Source organism: Asparagus officinalis, chromosome 5 (genome assembly GCF_001876935.1).
Source record: "Asparagus officinalis chromosome 5, Aspof.V1, whole genome shotgun sequence".
Taxonomy (NCBI): domain Eukaryota; kingdom Viridiplantae; phylum Streptophyta; class Magnoliopsida; order Asparagales; family Asparagaceae; genus Asparagus; species Asparagus officinalis.
Window position 1 is genome coordinate 126997700 of NC_033798.1, and position 15249 is coordinate 127012948.

Below are 15249 nucleotides of genomic sequence, written 5' to 3' on the forward strand. Positions count from 1 at the left end.
GTATATCGATACGCTTGGAGGTGATCGAGACGACGTATGGTTTATTGACTCCGGATGCAGCAATCACATGTGTGGTGATTCATCACTCTTCTGTGATTTAGAAAAGGGGTTCAACAAGGTGGTAAGATTGGGGAATTATGCAAGCATGAATGTTGTTGGAAAGGGAAGTGTTCGATTGACTGTAAACGGAGTTAATCACCGTGTACAGGATGTGTATTATGTACCGGGGTTGAAGAATAATCTTCTCAGTGTTGGGCAGCTGCAAGAAAGGGGTTTGGCTGTACTGATGCAGTCAAATATGTGTCGGATTTATCACCACACAAAGGGGTTGATTTTCAAAACCACCATGGCAGCCAATCGAATGTTTGTGTTGCTATCGAACACTCGATCAGTCAAAGGGGGAAAAGATGAAGAGTGTCTCCAAGTAATCACTCAAGACGTGGCTCATTTATGGCATCGAAGATTCGGTCATCTCAGCTACAAAGGGTTGAAGACTTTGCAAACAAAGGGCATGGTGAGAGGCTTACCAAGTTTCTCTGGGGGTGAAATTATGTGCAGTGATTGCTTGAAAGGGAAGCAACATCGAGATGTAATTCCAAAGAAAAGTACATGGAGAGCATCAGCGAAGTTAGAGCTCGTTCACGCTGATATTTGTGGTCCAATATCTCCTGTTTCGGAGGGCAGCAAGAGGTATTTCATCTGCTTCATTGATGACTATAGTAGGAAGGCATGGGTGTATTTTCTTACTTTTAAGTCAGATGCATTCACTCACTTTAAACTTTTTAAAGCTCTTGTCGAAAAAGAAACTGGTTTGCCTATTAAATGCCTCAGAACAGATCGTGGGGGTGAATTCACATCAGATGAGTTCAAAGAATATTGTGAAACGAATGGGATCAAGAGGCAATTAACGGCTGCATATACACCGCAACAGAATGGAGTTGCTGAGCGGAAAAATAGAACTGTGATGAATATGGTGAGGAGCTTATTGGTTGAGAAGAGTGTTCCAAGAAAACTCTGGGCAGAGGCAGTGAATTGGGCATTTTATGTTCTTAATAGATGCCCGACGTCATCGGTGAAAGAAATGACGCCAGAAGAAGCTTGGTGCGGGGTGAAACCTTCAGTCGGGCACTTGAGAGTCTTTGGCTGTATAGCACATGCTCATGTACCGGATGCTCGCAGAACAAAGCTTGAGGATAAGAGTCGGTGTTGTGTTCTTTTAGGGGTAAGCGAGGAATCGAAGGCATACCGGCTATATGATCCTATCTCTAAGAGGATTATAATTAGTCGGGATGTCATCTTTGAAGAAGAAGAACAATGGAATTGGGAGAGGAGCTCCGAAAATGACAGAAGTTTTGATCTGGAATGGGAAGATGACAAAAGTGAAAAAGTGGAGGACTCCGACGATGGTAGTGAAGAAGAAAACATAGCTTCTCCGGCGAGGGACGAATCCAGTGATGTCAATGAAGAAGATGAAGCAGCTCCTCCGATGACACCCCGAGTTAGAAGAGCACCAACACATTTGAATGACTTTGTCTCTGGTGATGGTCTTTCTGATGAAGAAGAAGAGGTACAAACTCACTTAGCCTTGTTTGCTAATGCTGTTCATTCTGATCCAATTTCGTTTGACGAAGCGGTAAAGGAGGAGAAATGGAGGACAGCCATGGATGCCGAAATGAGATCAATTGAGAAGAATGGAACGTGGGATCTTATTGAGCTGCCTAAAGGAGCTAAAAGAATAGGACTGAAATGGGTGTATAAGACAAAACTGAATGAGCTCGGAGAAGTGGATAAACACAAGGCTCGCTTGGTCGCAAAAGGGTATGCTCAGGAATATGGAGTTGATTATGAAGAAGTATATGCTCCCGTAGCTCGCATGGATACGGTTCGAATGATTTTAGCACTTGCAGCACAAAGAAGATGGTGTGTGTTTCAGCTGGACGTAAAATCAGCTTTTCTTCACGGGAAGTTAGCTGAGAATGTGTATGTGGAGCAGCCAAGGGGTTATGAAATAAAGAATGAGGAACATAAGGTGTATAAGCTCAACAAAGCTTTGTACGGACTAAAGCAGGCACCGCGAGCATGGTTCAGCCGGATTGAATCATATTTTAGAAAGGAAGGTTTTGAGAAGGAGGACAGTGAACAAACTTTGTTTACAAAGATCAACAAACAAGGTAAATATTTAATCATTAGCTTGTATGTTGATGATTTAATTTATACCGGGGATGATGAGAATATGATGGTTGAATTCAAAAAGTCCATGATGAAGGAATTTGATATGACGGACTTGGGTAAGATGAAGTATTTTCTGGGTATTGAGGTGGTTCAGTTTGATGGTGGTATATTCATTAGTCAGGCGAAGTACGTGATGGAAGTGTTGAGACGTTTTGGAATGGAGCATAGCAATTCTGTTGAAAATCCAATGGTTCCAGGATTCAAAATCTCTAAAGATAAAAATGGTATTGAGATGGATGGTTCGTTCTTCAAGCAGCTGATTGGGAGCTTGATGTACTTGACCGCTACGAGGCCGGATATAATGTATGCAGTAAGCTTATTGAGCAGGTATATGTCAAGGCCTACAGAACTTCATCATTCGGCAGCTAAGAGAATTCTACGTTACTTACAAGGTACAGCAAGGTTTGGCATTCTTTACAAAAGGGGAGGAAATCAGGAGCTGATTGGTTTTACTGATAGCGATTATGCCGGATCGGTGGATGATAGAAGAAGCACCTCAGGCTATGTTTTTATGCTAAGTGGAGCAGCAGTGACTTGGTCTTCTCGAAAGCAACCGATCGTAACACTAAGCACAACCGAAGCTGAATTCGTTGCAGCTGCAGGAAGTAGTTGTCAAGCAATATGGATGCATAGGGTGCTAAAGAAGATTGGCTACATGGGCAGTAAGAGTACTGTCATCTTTTGTGACAATAGCTCAACAATTAAGTTGGCGAGGAACCCGGTGATGCATGGTAGGAGCAAGCATATTGATGTGCGCTACCATTTCTTACGGGAGCTAATAAATAACCAAGTTGTGCAGCTTCAGTTTTGTGGTACAAGGCAGCAGATAGCAGACATTCTCACCAAACCGCTCAAACTAGAGTCATTTCGGGAGCTAAGAAGGAGGCTTGGAGTGCGTGAACTACCACAGGTTAACTAGCTGCAAATGCAGTCTAGTTCAAGGGAGGGAATGATAAGTCTTTAGTCAAATAAGAGTCCTAGTCTTCAGGATAGTTTGTTAATTGATTTAGTCAAGTTTGTTTCCTTATTTCTAGTTAGAATGAGCTGTAGTTTGTTACAGCACATCTGTTTTTTGTTCTCTATTTATTTGCTGCACTTTCTCAAGGAATAAACAAGTCATTCCCAGTATTGTTATTTGCTTTCTCTTGAGTTCTTGTTGCATCTAACAGCTATTTTGACGATTACTCAATTTGCATGAAAAAGTCTTGCATGACAAAAAAAGGAAATAGAAAGTTAGTTAATCCGATAATTAAGTATTTTCCAAAAAAGCTTGAAGTAAAACATATCTTCCAAAAATTAAACGACAAAATAAATAAATGAAGGACAATAGTTTTTGAGGGATTTTTGTAAACTAACTTCAACGGTAGATAATCCAACCGTATCAGCGCCATTGAGTTGCTCGAGTTGTTTCTTTCTGAATGAAACTTTAAAATAGAGACTAAGTTCTGGGCCGTTATCACAACAATATAACGCTGAGTTCAGGGCTTGGCCTTGTGAGCTTATTCAGAGCTATGGGCTTTAGTCTTGCGGAGTTTTTCAGAGTTATGGGCCTCCAACTCATTTCTCTCTCTCTCTCTCTCTCTCTCTCCTCTGATCACAGCCGCCCCATCCCGCCGACCCCGTTCCCCCACCCCCTCTTATCGAGCGTTCTACCAAGGATCCGCTCTTTTCCCATCTCATCCCTCAAAACCCCCTCTTCCCCTCTCCGCTCACTCAGCCCCTTCATTACCCGACCTCCTCTCTCCCCATGCCACCGCCGCTGCTTCCCTACGTCGCCGCTGCCTCACCCCAAAATCAAACCTATGGACGAGAAAACCGTCGGCGCCGGCGAAGACAAACCCCGGATCCCGCCAGAACAGACCCGAGACTGGTCGGATCTGACTGCGGTCCTCTTCGTTAATGTGTTCCGGCGTCTTAGCTTACGGGATCGATGGACGGGGAGATGCTCACGTGCAAACCTTGGCTCCATGCGTCGAAGGATTATTCCCCCTTCTCGTCTCTCGATCTCGAGCCTTATTTCGATGCCGCCGGTTCGGGCTCCGGCGATTTGATCGGGGTGGTGGACCGCTGGGTTCGAGCGAAGGATCGACTCAACGATCCGATCGGTTGCTGATTGGGGTGCTGGTTCGAAATGGATGGTTAGGGTCAGGCACTATTCTGATGGGTCGATCAATTTGCTTGCGGAAAGGTATGAACTTGCTGATTGTTTTTTTGTTTGTTTGTTTTTTTTTTAAGACTGAATGTATTGAGCAAGAGGAGGAAAGTTGTTCATGATCCTGAGTGAGTATCACTTCCCTCTCCTCTGTTACTAATGAATTTACTTGAAGTGTGATATTAGAGAATATAAATTTAGCCTCTACACGGAGTAGCTTCAAATGTGGATGTGGTATTGCTTTGTTACTTGTGTAAGTATGTACTCAGAAACTGTGCTATTTGATTTGATTTTAACTGTTATCATCTTATATCTTCATTAGTCCATTTACAGTTGGAAATTTGTAGTGCTTTAGATTTGGCTTTAGATCGAACTGCTTGTTGAGAAGTTATTGAGCTAAATTAGCTGGTGCAAAAGAGAGAAAATGTTGTCCGTTTTTACTCCTGTCTATGGATCTTTTAGTTTCAAAAATTATAATTTTACTTAATCGCTTGAATATTGCATAAATCAAGAAGCAAGATTCCATTGGTTTGTTCTATTGAATATCATAATTTTACCAATTGATTTATCAACTAATTTATATGAAGATAGGGTGCCAATAGTAATTATTACTGATCGTTGACTAATAAGTGTATATGAAGAAAATGAATACATTCCATGTCCTAATTCTTGGTGAGATTTGTAAGATAGATCCTGCTGTAAATATGGACGTAAAGCAATTGATGGGTTTTAGGTAGGCTTTTCATAAGCATTGAAGGCTGACAAAGGACCATCGTACAGTACAGAAACACCTTATACACATCATATCAATTCATCGACAAGTTTGTAAGATGATAAATGACAATAGTAAATATTACTGATCCATTGACTAAGTTTATCTGAAGAAAACAAACGTATTCATTGTCCTAATTCTTGGTGGGACTCGTACGTAGATCTCGCTGTAAATATGGACGCAAAGCGATTGATGGGTTTTAGGTAGGCCTTTCATGAGCATTGAAGGCTGACAAAAGACCATCATACAGTACACAAGCACCTTATATGTATGTATATGTATGATAGTGATCCACCGATCAAGTTTGCCGGTAGTAATTATTACTGATAAAACCTTATTATTCCAATGTAATTAGGGTATTTTGGCTATTGCTTATATATATTGAGGTCTCATTAGTGAGTCAACAAGGTTTAAACTAGCCACCTTTAAGTGAGTCCTAGCATTGGTCTTCTGCTCCTCTGGAACTAGCTTTCCTTTTGATTCATACTGGATTCTCTGCAATTCTTGCTTCCAACCGTCTCTTTTTTAGTTAATGAATTTTAAGATTGTTAAACTAATCTTCTTAGGGGAATCTTGTTCTTTAATTTGATCGGAAATGATTGCATTACCAGAGATTCTATTCATATTGAAAGTGAAACATATGCTTTGCAGAATGTCCTATGAGATTTAGTGCAAGTAATGACCGCCAGCAATTTCCTTGTCATGTTCTTCTAATTAAAGCTGTGAGACGAAACAACTGTTTTTAGGCATCTTTTTTTCCCCACAATTTCCTGCCAGCTACCATGATGCCATCATCATCCTCTGAATCTGTCTATGTTGCTGCTTCTATTCAGAGCCTCTTTTTTACCTCCAACTTGTCCGCAGGACTTTAAGTTTCTTTATGGGGGTGTTTGGTTGCACAATTTTATAAAAAAAATTTCTCAAAATGTCTGACAATGATAATTCTGTAATTAAAAATTTTCTGTAGATTTCTACAAACTGTGTTTGGTTCAAAAAAATTTACAGAAATGTTTTCTGTAAAGTACAAAAAAATACCAAAATTTACAGAAATCAATTTCCTCTCAAAACGGGCGGATATCACCCAGAAATCTGACACCATATTGACACTTTTCTATAAATTTAGGGGGTGTTTGGTTCAATTTCTACAAATTATAGAAAATCTTGTTATTTTCTATAAAGTTATGGTTCATTTTCTTGTTTTGAACCAAACAAGCAAAGTAAAAAAAAAAAATGGTACTTTTTAACTTCTCAAAACTTTTTCTATAATTTTTTTAAGGAATACAAGGAAATCATATTTTGAGTGGAAAACATTTCCTATAATTTGTAGAAATTGAACCAAACACCCTTTAAGAATAGAGGTACATTGTAGTTGTCCTATTTCTTAGCTGGGCACTTAAGGCGTGCTTTGCTGTTAATATGGACAGAGTAATTGGTGATCTTATGGTTGGTTTTTTATGAGTTTTGAATGCCAGCAAAGACTAGTCCCCCACATAAAGCCAATATACACACATGAAGAGAACCATGTGATTTTTACAATCATTTTGAATGCGACTGTTCCCAAAATTTTTAGAATGATTTAAAAAAAAAAAACTTATTGGCAATGGCTTTATAAGTTCCTATGCCTCTTGAGACATTTATACATTGTGGTGCGTAGTTCATACTCTTTTGATATACGGAGGTAGCATAAGGCTCATATTTCCCTGTGTCCTAAGGGTCGTAGCCTCCGCAAGCAACCTTCTTCAATACTAGTCAGTTCTGCACGTTTCATGCTAGTTTATCTAAAATCTTAATTTTTCCCCCCTTTTATGTCATGATTTATATTAAACAGCTGATACCATGTAATTCTTATATTTTAAATTACTAATTGTATAACTTTGATGGGTGACTGGGTGAGCCTTTGTTCCCTTTCTGACTGTAACTAAAAGTTCAATTCTGATTCACCAAAGTGAATGGTTGGCCTGCTGATAGATGATTTTTAAATATCATTAATGTTGATAATAGCACCTAAAATCTTCTTGCTAATAGTTTTTTTTTTTTCCCATGTATCTACTTAAACAGATGTAATTCCAAGAGTAGATTAATTAATTAGACAAACAGATGCATGCTAAAATGTCTCATATGCTCAAATAAAATACATGGTGGCCAACTTGATGAATATCGAAACTATTAATGTTGATATGTCAATTATAAAGTTATTATTATAAAATCGTTTATTTTTAATGCATTTATTTTTTTTACAATGGTTGTGACATTGAAAATTTTTGTTATGAGCGTAGTTTACCTTCCACTTTACAAGTTCATTGTCCTTGTTGTAGGCTGCAGATTCCCAAGTGGTCTCTGATTATGTTCGTTATTTCCTCCATCAACACACGTGGGTGACAATTATCCTTCTTGATCTTGGTTTTTACATCTTGTTTCATCTTTTGATACATCCTACAACTGTATTAATGTTGTGTATAATTATTCATATTTTAAGCATATCCATACTGTTTTTGGTAACATTTATATTTGTCGCTCACCAATATTTTGTCCAAGTCTTGGTTGATAATCCTCAGTTTCTTTGTCAGCAATTTTAGGAGCCTTTTACTAAGTACAGACGTGTAACAACAGTCACTTTTTGATACTTTCTTTTATGACACATGAGAAAAGCACAAGAAGCGCTATTTGTACTATCTTGTTGAATTCATATCTATTGTTGTTGGTTGCATGAACTTTCATTCATTATTGATCTTCTTGTTGGTTGGCAGATTCATCTTTTTTTAGGGCTTGTTTGGATTGAGGGTAATGGGGGTGAGGGGAAGGGAGGGTAACTTTTAACCTTGTTTGGGACATAAATATAGCAAGTTAATAGGAGTGAGGGGAGGTGAAAGGAGATAAAAAAATAACATGATTTCTTCCCCCCCCCAATTTGGGGTGTAATAGGGGTGAAGGTAAAGAGGGGGAATACAACAAATGTAGAGAGACATATTTACCCCTAGCTAAGATCAAAATCCAACGGCTAAAATTTCTAACAACAATATAACTTAATAATATGTGAGGGTATTTATGTCAATTTATATACATTCCCTTCCCTTCCCTTCCCGTTATTACACTTTCCAAACGGGGTGAAATAATTTCCCTTTGATTCACCTTACTAGTTTCCCAAACAAGTTTTAGAAATTCAATTCTCTTCCCTTAACTTAACTTCCCCTAGGTTCCCCTAACTTCCCTTCACCCCTCCAAATCCAATCAAGCCCTTAGCGAAAAAACAAGGTGAGATTCCATGGTTTGTTCATTTTGGTTAGATAGAAGTGGATATGCCCACTTTCTAAGTTTGTATGTCTTCTTGTGCAAAGGGTGACTTGGGAGGATTGACTCACTCTGCGTCAAAGGACCGCTCTTTGATCTTGGCGGGAGAGAGTCCTTCTCCTGTGTCATGGCTATGTACTCAATCCCTTTTACCAATATACGTATCTTCGGAATACGTCTTCTAGCCCTATTTTTGTGTAAAAAAAAAAAAAAACAAGTAGATGCTGGCAGTAGTATAATTCATTTATTAATAATCAGCTATAATTATATGATCAAGTATAGATATTTCATTTATTAAAAAAAAATTAGATATTTTTTTAAAAAACAGGGTGAGATTCCCTGTTCATATATATATATATATAAGAAAGGAAAACGAATTTACATAGCTTGCTGAGAACGACCAAAATTGGGAAGGAGGGGAACCAGAAAAGTTGTTGCCGGAGGGGAGCGGACCCTAGTCGTCACCCTCCAGGCAACAGCTTCTTTATTTCCCGACCTTCCACAAAAATCCAGCCAAAGGAAATAACAAAAAGAAAAGGAAAGAAGGGAACCAGAAAAGTTGTTGCCGGAGGGGAGCGGACCCTAGTCGTCACCCTCCAGGCAACAGCTTCTTTATTTCCCGACCTTCCACAAAAATCCAGCCAAAGGAAATAACAAAAAGAAAAGGAAAGAAGAAAACTAAGGGAAGAAAAAAATGGCAGAGGAGAGACCACTACAACCGATTTTCCTCCGACACATGAACTAAAACTTACCAGGCTTGACTGGGATTCAGCATTACAAAAGAATTTATAATATAGAAACACACCAAAAGTATTGACTAGTTCATTTGAAGTTGCAACAAGAAGACGAACAGCAGATTAGGGGATCCTGTTACTATCAACATTTGATTCTAAGATGTCTGGAAGCTCGGCAGAGCGGATGAGCTTCTTCAACTTGAGCTTCTTCTTGGAGTTTGAGGCACCTGACCAGAAAAGAAGGAAGTTAATTGACTTACTGATGATTTGCTGAGGGGAAGGCAAGAGGTTAGAGAAGATGTAGTCGTTGCGAGCTTTCCACAGGGCCCAGCTGAAGATAGGGAAACAGATGCCTCATAAAAGACGAACGGAAGCAAGGATGAATGGGTCAGAACATATGGCTAAACACTGGTTGAGGCTAGCAGGAAGGGAGCTAATACCCAACCTGGGAAGAAAAAGAGCCCAAATTTGTTTTGCCAGGCTACATGAGAGGAAGAGGTGGTCATGAGTTTCCTGATCACTGCAGAATGAACAGCACGAGTCTACTAACCACCCTTGAGAGGCAAATCTATCTTTGGTCTTCAATCTTTGAGAACATAGGAGCCAGAAAAAGATTTGAACTTTCCTAGGCAGCACTTTATTCCAAACAATAGAGTGGTGTTGAAATCACAGGCCACCATCTGCTAGAAGATGGTGGAGAGACTTAACTGTGTAAGATTTAGTGTCTGATAAGGTCCAAGAAGGACAATCTACATTGAGAGTAAGGTGCATGTTAGAAGCTGATAGATAATAAAGAAGGGCTTGCACTTGACCTCTTGCGTCATCACCATTAGGGCGCCTAATAATTGGTTTCCATTCCCATCTGTCCCCCTAAAAACTCCCTTGAGATGCAATGGGAACATGTTTGGAGAAGGCAATATCATATATTTTAGGAAAGAGGCTAGCAAAAGAGATGTCACCAATCCACTTATCTTCCCAAAACAGACCCTAGACCCGTTACCCAGAGACCATTTAACAAAACAAGAGAAGAGATGGTAGCAAAAGTGAACATCTTTCCAGAATTTGGAGCATTGGTTGGGAGGAGAAGGGTTGTGAATGTTGAACGTGTAGACTGATTGAAGGACCATGCCTACATAGTTGTGATTGTCCAAGAATTTCCAGAACCATTTAGAGAGAAGGGAAATGTTGAATAGGTGAAGGTTGGTTACGCCCAGATCTCCGCAAGCTTTAGGGGAGCAGACTATCCCCCTTTTGACCGGATAGTGACCTTTGTTGCTGTCGAGAGCCTTGCCCCATAGGAAGTTGTGTCTAATTTTATCAATATCCTTGATGAGCCAGAAAGAAAGTTTGAAGAAAGATATGTAGCACAGGGGTATGGAGGATAGGACTGATTTGAGGAGGACAAGGCGGCCGCCAACAGACAGTTACTTGCTTTTCCATAGATATAGTTTACGATGAAGGGATTCCAACAGAGGTTGCCAATCAGATCTGGATAAGGAGCCTCTCTTCAGGGGAAGGCTAAGATATTTAAAAGGAAGGGATGCAAGAGAGAAGTTGAGGATATTGGCCAGGAGAGGGCCTTTGGTAGATGATTTTTCGTTGTAGAACAAATTAGATTTGGAGAAGTTGATGGCCAAACCAGAGACGTTTTTGAATAGGTATAGAATAGTTTTGAGGTTGGAGATGTCATTGGAGACGGCTTTGGAAAAGATGATTGTGTCATCTACAAATTGTAAGGATTTGATATCATTGAGCATGCCCTTGAGGTGGAGTTCAGAAAGATCTTCATGGTCGCAGCTATTGTGGAGCTAACTACAGAGAACATCATCAATTAATAAGGAGAAAAAGCATAGGAGAGAGAGGGTCACCTTTTTTGATACCTCTGTGGCAATAGAAGGGATTAGACGTTGTGCCATTGACTATGACAGATGATTTAGAGGAGTACAGGATGGATTTAATCCATGAGCACCGTTTAGGGCCGAAGCCTCTAACCTGGAGCAGAGACATAAGGAAATCCTAGCACACACAATCAAAAGCTTTACTGAAGTCAATCTTGATGATGCAAGCCTCCAGTTTTTTAGAGTAGCATTGATTGATCATCTCGTGACCCATCACGATAGAATCAATGGTAGATTTACCACCTTGGAAAGCAGATTGAGTAGGATGGACCAAAGAAGACAGGAGAGGGTTTAATCTGTTCGCTAGCACTTTAGTGAAGATTTTAAACAAACCATTGAGGAGGCTGATAGGTCTGAAGTCAGATGCCTGGTAAGGAGATGGGGTTTTTGGGACGAGGGATATAAAGGAGTGGTTAAATATGTGGAGATTGGAGCTATCTCTGAAGAGATGAGAGAAGAAGGCAAGGATGTATGTGTTTGGGGAGAAAATTATTTTCATTGATGAATTCATTACAACTTTGGGCGTTACAATAAATTCAGAAAAAATAGTCTTTTTATAAGACTTTCGATATAATGAAAAGTAAATTACAACTCTCTTTCAAACAAATCGCAATAGGTGTTTATCGCATATCGCTTTTTGCGGGATCTTTGCCTGTGATAGGGACGTTGATATCTGTGGACTATCAAACGATCAGATCGATCCGGAGCTTCATTGATTTGTGAAGGGATCAAGAAACCGAAGCAATTATCTCGGTAACTATGAGATAATCACTCTTCTCGATATCACAACTAAGTACGATCTCAAGGGAAGGAACCGTGAACTGTAGATCTGGTGAACTCTTCTTCTTTACGCTGAAGAACCCGATCCGATCTCCTCCTCTCCTCTGAAATTCGTGCTCCTTCAGTCTTTAATTTAGCAGGGTTTCGCCGAGGCTTGAGAATTTCATATCCGTCTAAATGAAGGCCCTATGACTATATTTATAGGCTTTAGGAGCTCTGTTTTTGAATAAGAACTACCGATTCACTCTTATCCTCAGTTGTAACCACTTTATCACATTCTTAGATGATATCAGATCAATTAAAACAAATCCAGATGGTTAACGGGCGAAAAACGTCTCAAAAACTATAAAAACAGCCTTTTGGGGCCTGCGGACACCCGCGGTGTCTTGGCCACCATGGTGAGACACCATGGGTGTCTCGGCCTTAGCCAAAACACGTGTTGTGTCTCCGCTAAGGTTCAGGGCACTGTTTTGTGTGTCCCATTTGTTTCCGCTGTATCTTCGTAGTTCGAACTCGGAATTGTGATATTCAAAGTGCGTATGAAAGCCGACGAAGAGATCTACAAGCTCGTATGGGGCACTGTTTTGTGCGTCCCGTTTGTTTCCGCTGTATCTTCGTCGTCCGAACTCAGAATTGTGCTATTCAAAGTGCGTATGAAAGCCGACGAGGAGATCTACAAGCTTCCATGGTTGAATCATACATGGAGTAGACGGGACACGAGAGGTGCTTCGTTTTTCGTAAGCGGAGCGTAGCTCCCGATTAGTTCATATCTTCGTTATTCTGCAGTTCCGTCGCTTCACCCGGTTCGTTGACTTGCTTCATGCGCTCATCGACGTCAATTAAGCTTATGTGTCTCGGATAGTGACGTTCATTGTCTTCTCTCTACTTTGAGCTGCGTACGAGAGCCCGTAGGTAATTTTTGACGCCTACAGTATGTTTTCATAATGTCCCAGAATGATTGGAAAAAAAGGATGGAAAACCCGTCTGGACTCGGGGCTTTATCAGGGTGAAGAACAAATATAGTAGCCCTGATCTCTATTTAAGAGAAAGGTTGGTAGATTCATCTTGGGAACTTATAACTGATTATATCAAGAATTCAAAAGTTTTTCTTACTCTATTCTTCACGGGCTACTGTCGTTGAGTTCATTACGCTTTAGCTTTATGGAGCTCCAATTATTATGACATTGATATCATGCCAATGATTGTCTCAAATCCACTTTCTTTGAAATTTCTTTTTTTTTGTCGTACATGGTGATAGTTGTACACCATGTCTTTCTACGTATCTTTCGATTTTAAGCACTTTAAAGTTTAACAGACTTCACTTGTTCTATTCCGAAGATATCTTTTCTGTTATCTACATCCTTTGAATATGTTATTTCTTTAGTATGCAACACCTTGACCGATCAATATTGCCTTCTTTTCTAATGTTCTTACTTTGTCAACAATCTTATGGGAGAAGTTACTCTTGTTGACTTGTTCAACTATCTAAAGAAATTATTTTATGGCCTGTTTGGATTTAAGGATTTCATTTCAAATTCTATAATTGGCCCAATTACAGTGTTTGGATTCAAAAGAATTTGAATATCAGATATTAGCCCAAATCCATTTAACCTTGAAAGCCCATAATAACCTCATAAATCTAAATCCCTAACTGCACCCTGTCATTTACAATTCCGCTCTTCTTTTTTTTGACCCGCGATCGCTCTCTCGCTTCCGCATCCGCCTCCGCCTCCGCGTTTCTCTTTTCTCGACCCCCGGTCTCTCTCTCTCTCTCTCTCTCCCCCCATTTCAGCTCTCAGATCTTCGCTCTCTCTCAGTTCCATCAAAACCCTAGCTCCTAGATCCAACCGACGACAACTCTTCGCTCTCTCTCAGTTCCATCAAAACCCTAGCTCCTAGATCCAACCGGCGACGACGATCTAAACGACGACGGCAATACAACGGTGAGATTCTAGATCTAGGAGAACTGCAATTTATTTTTCCTGAATTTGAACTGTTTGCTGAAGTGGGTTTTAATTGGTTTTCTGATTTGTGTTGTAGTTTGGAGTTGATCAGGGGAGATTGAGATCGTGGTCGAGCCAAGCGTTGGTTGATATCCCGAATAATTCTGACCAATTGATGTTCAGGAGGTGAGAGTTCAGGAGGTCGAGCCAAAATCAATTGATCGTTGGTTGATCAGGGGAGTGTGAGCTGCTTCAGTGGTTTGTTCAGGAGGTGAGAGTTCTGGGCTCTTTGATTTCAAATAGGACTATTGAAATCAAAATTTTATAGATTTTGGCATTTTATTCATGATCAATTGATGTTAACGCTTGCAGAAGGATATCTTCCCATTGGAAATTGGGAGCACACTTTCAGAGAGGTTTTTGGAAGAACAAAGTTTAATTAAAAATTAAAGGTAAATAACTCTAATGACAAGGAATATTATCTCAATTACATGCGATTATAGTTGCAAGTCTTGCATAGGACTATGTCAAAATTGATCATGCGATGATAGTAATTTTTCACTGTGTAAAATACCAGGAGGCTAGTGTATTGAATTTTCATTTTGCAAAATTTCTGGAAATAAGTGACATTTTTCGACATGTCAAAATTGAAACGTTTTCAACACAAATAATTCTTTTAGAACAAAAATGTCCGTATTGCAATCTGTGTTGTTATAGGATAAATTTAATTAGGCTACCCATCATATATGTAATTGATGAATTATATGCAATTGTGAATAATTTGAAGAAGGGAAAGTCCGTGTACATTAGTATCAGTCGTATTTACATTTACTCCATGTTACATGGTCTAATTCTATCTCTTAGATAAGTATAGTTTTACACATTAATTTTTTATGATGAAACAGTTTAGGAGAAAATGTCAGACCAACAAAGTTTACATGGTCAAAGGAAACGCACAAGGGAAGAAGTAGGTGAAGATGATGGGGAAAAAAAGCTAGTTATCATAATTGTGACTTTCATAATAATGGTAGTTGGAGCATACCGTCATAGAAGAAGGTCTAGCATCAAAGAGATAACATGGAGTGAAGATGTACGTGCTCATAAAAGAGCCCTCTGGATGGACACATTAAATACACTAGCATTATATTGATTTGTTATATTCCAAGTATGCAGGAACTGAGTTGGAGTTTAATGGGACAAACCACCCCATTATATTGATTTGTTATAATATCTTCTTTTTGGTATGTTCAATGAAGTTTCTCTGACTTTAGAGTTTTTCTACTGATATGATTTCCTTCTTTTTAAGGCAATGATTAGAAAAGGTAAAGAGACTTTGCCTCCTACACAAGGAGGTAGGAAAAGGAGCTATCTTACTTGGAATCCACAAATGGACATGATATTGACGGCCGTGTTTTACAATCAACTAAACCAAGGCAATAAAGGTGAGGGG